The 3,994-nt window shown below is 43.1% G+C and overlaps 1 protein-coding gene across 1 annotated transcript in view; it reads left to right on the top strand.

Annotated features, from left to right (window-relative positions):
- Positions 1-3,994, top strand: part of RERE (arginine-glutamic acid dipeptide repeats) — a 327,292-nt gene that overhangs the window by 30,600 nt on the left and 292,698 nt on the right. The window lies entirely within an intron of this gene.

Below are 3,994 nucleotides of genomic sequence, written 5' to 3'. Positions count from 1 at the left end.
TCCCTGCTGATTGGTGAAGGGCTCCTTCACTCAGTGTACATCACTGCCACTTTTTCTTTGGGCTGATTTTGTGGGAAATCATGCTGTATTTCCTGGCAATTGCAGGCATTGTTGCTTTTGCAGTTTCTGCGAAACCCGCAAAACCGTGATTTAGATAGGGACCTATCTATAAGGGCTACAAATGTACATCTTTAAGAAAGCATTTAAGGCTTAGGAAGAATTGAAAGGAAGTTAATTGTGGCTCCTGAAGCCAGCTGAGGTCTGACCTACAGGTTGAAGGACCCTGACCTGGAGCTTGGGACAGGGAATTGCAAGTCCAGGGTTGTTTTTTAGTCCTGGCTTGCTGTTTGCTTACTGTGTGTGACATAAGGCTTAAATTGTGTGCATAGGTTTGCTCATCTATAAAATGGGGGTACTTACCTGCCTTGTAGGAGTGCTGAGGCTTGCTTTATGTGAAGCACCTAAAACTTCTGCTTGTAAAGATGCTAGGTGAGCAAAATATAATGTCAGAGTAAATTACTACGATAAAGCAGAATCTGGATGTCTTTGTATCCTAATAACCCGATTAAGTCACTGGGGGTTGCTGAATGAGGGGTGAGCCACTCAGCTGACTGCTGTGGCCCTTATTTAATTTCAAAGGGCTTTGCTGAGTTAATTGCCTGGAAATCATCACAGCCCCCTGTAGACGATTGAAAAAAAGTGCCCTTTGAAGTAAAAGCCACAGCAGTCAGCTGTAGCACCTAGTCCTGCACAGCTTTTCGTTGCAGCCAGGTATATACCCCCTACAAGTTGGCAGCCCCTTGGCTAGTTTGCAAACCCTTGTTGTTTTGGCAGGAGGTTTTTCTTTCCCTTTCTTCTTTGTTTTTTCAAGATGACTTTCCCCTTCTGGTTTAGTGTCTTACTGAAAATAGTCTCCTTGGCTCTTGCAGACCTGGACAGAGTTTATCATTAAATCTTAAATGGAGTAGTTCAGTTCTTCCATAACTGCGCACCATCCTTCCTTTCAGCGATATTGGTTTATTTTTTCCCCCCCTTTGAAATTACCTCTTTCAAAAAAGTAAGTCAGGATGTCCTTAACAATCTTGGGTGTTCTATTTTGCTTTTAATTAGGGTTTTTTTAAGATAACGTGTCTTAATATAATTCCTATCCTATTTCTCACAAAATATTAAAGCTATTGCTGTAAGAGCATCAGTTCTCCATGACTTGAACTTGAATGCCACTGGACTTGTAAATATGGCATGAGAACTGCTATTTATTGGTCATATTATAACCCCACGGTGGCAGAAAGTAGATGCTTATGGGGAGGGTAAACAGGGCATGTCCAGAATTGTTCAGCCCTGCTCCTCTCCCACTGCAGCTTCTAGCATTCAGAAGTTTAGGACTGTTTGATTCAGAGGCTGTTACCCCTATTTACCATGTCATGTTTAGCACCTACTGATCAAGCTTTCTTCCATGAATTTGTCAAAATCCCCTTTTGAACCGAATTGAACTCTGCCTTTGCACTAATTTGTGGCAGCGAGTTCCACAACTTTAATTGCATGCTGTGTGCAAAACAACTTCCTTTGGCTAGTTTTAAATGTACTACCCAACAGTTTCATTTCATGTCCTCTTGTTCTAGTACTGAGAGAGTAAAAAATGAATCCCCATTTACTTGCTCCACACGACTTAATATTTTGTAAACCTCTATGATGTCTCCCCTCAATTGTCTCTTTTCTAAGATGGACAATCCCAGCTTGTTAGGCTCTCCTTCTATGAAAGCTTCATGTGACGATGATGTTTGGGTTGTCTGTGCTGGCTGAGTGCATTTTTAAAAAGAAGTCAAATGACCAAGTAGATTCTTGTGTTTTAAATATAGATAGATACCGACATAAAAAAACAGGGCTTTGTTTCACAGATCATCTTAGTGACAGTGACTATCCCTTGCACATTCAAATCAGTGGCAGTAGGTTTTGGATCAGACCCTTGGCCTCTAACGAAAAGCAGACCAGCAACAAACACTTTCCAGGAAGTGGGCTAGCCAAGCACATTGCCTCTAGATACAGTAGTGATATAGAGTAGCCTTACCATGTTGGTAATCAACACACACACCTTCCAGGAAAGAGCAGGCTCTTTCCTTGCCCTTATGCTGACAATAGGGCACGATCAAAAAGAAAAATTGCTTGCCTCTGGTTAGTGGGTGAACAGAACTGTGCAAAGCTGATCTGAAGGATGGCTTTATAACACTGTTACAATATGAGTCTTGAAAACAATCCTTGTCCACTCGATTGAGGGGAAACTGTACTAGATTCTTGCTAATTAAAGGCAGTTGTTTCTAGCATGGTTTGAACTGTGGTGTAACCTGGCCTATATTGTGCTGTTGCAGTAGGAAGTACTGAAATAGCAGTAAAAGAAAATAAAATGGAAAGTAAAGGCCACAATAGTACCAAGTGCTTCAGGGGATTGATGATGGGGTTTGTTTTTTTGTCCTTTAAATGAAATACCTGCACTTCCTGTTGTTAAGCAGGTGTTAAGCAACAAAGTTGACCTACAGGAAGTGCAGTTTTTCAGAATACTTTTTAAAATAATAGGAAGTCCCCTTTCTGTTGCCAATTTACCAAGTCTTTGGACTGCGCTGTACAAACATCTGCAGTGGTTAGGTGCTTTGATTTTCATTTTTGGCCTAGTGGCTTTTGATCATGTGGTATGTTGGCCAGTTACACAGCTGATTGAAACTGGGGGGAAGGGTGAGAAACACCAGCAGTTTATTTCTTGGGTATCATAATTTTTATTTTTATTGCAGTATTTATTCAGCAAACAAGAGAAAATGAGAACTAGCTGAATTGCCAGGGATGTTCACGCTGCACCAGTTTATTTTAACCCGCTAATTTTATTTAACTAGGACAGAAATGTGTTTACATGGGTCACCTGCCAACTTTGACACTTTTTTAATGTTTTGAATTGGTCTGAATGGCAAAAAACTTGACTACTTCCTCGGTTTCATTACCACAGTTGGAAACAGGGAAGAAAAATTATACACATATATAATTTTTAATGAGGGAGTAATTTGAGTTTCAGAAATACTAAACCAAAGTGAAATTTTTCCCCTTACCTTGTCAAATTAACATGATTGCACGTTTTAGTCCTTTATGCTAAAAAGATCCCAATGTTCAAAGAGAACTTTCAAAAAGACTTACTCATGTGGCCAAGCAGACTAATATTTTAGAAAGTATATTACCAATAATAAAAAGGACAGAATTATGGTAGTTTGCATTAATTTTAATAACTTTTTTTACAGCTCTTGAGCCAAGATGTGAAAAGCTAAAGGGAAATATGGTTCTCATTTTGACTGTGTTGGATTTATATCTGATGTATAATGCCATCTCCCACATGCATATAGACAAGTTTCTTCAAGCCTTGTTGTGAAGTTTGCTGTAACGATACCAAGATTAAAGATGAAATATTCTACCTACCTATCACTTCAAACCATTTTGGGTTTCACATAATGTTTGCTTTCCGTTTGGGGGGCGAGTGACATTATTCTTGAACTAGCCAATTGCCGATCAAGAATGACAGGGGGAGGGGGAGCAGGCGGGGATGAAGCCCTGTGTGGGCCCCCCCCCAAAATCCGGGCCCCCTTCCATCCTGCTGTTTGGGGGCTGAGGCCGCTCCCCCCTTCCCTGCCACAGCAGTGGGGGGAAGGGAGAAGCAGGCCTGGGCAGGGGGTGTGCAGGAGACCTGAGGGTGGGGAGAAGCTGGCCTGCCATGGGGGGTGGGGAGCAACAGGCCTGGGCCCGGGCCAGGGCCAATGTGGCGACAGCAGAGGAGCAGGAGGAATGGGCTTGGGGCCAATGCGGTGGAGGGGGGAGTAGTGGAGGAGGCCTGTTCCTCCCCTCTGCTCCCTCCATTGCCACGTTGGCCTCCCCTCCCCCCCCAACTCTGTCCTGCTCCTCCACCCTCGCTGCCACATCAGCCCTGCAGGCGGCAATGATGGGGGGGGGGGGGGGGGCGGCGAGG

The sequence above is a fragment of the Alligator sinensis genome, unplaced genomic scaffold, assembly GCF_000455745.1.
Source record: "Alligator sinensis unplaced genomic scaffold, ASM45574v1 scaffold457_1, whole genome shotgun sequence".
Taxonomy (NCBI): Eukaryota; Metazoa; Chordata; order Crocodylia; family Alligatoridae; genus Alligator; species Alligator sinensis.
Note: the sequence above shows the minus strand (reverse complement) of the source record. Positions and strands in the feature narration are given on the sequence as shown.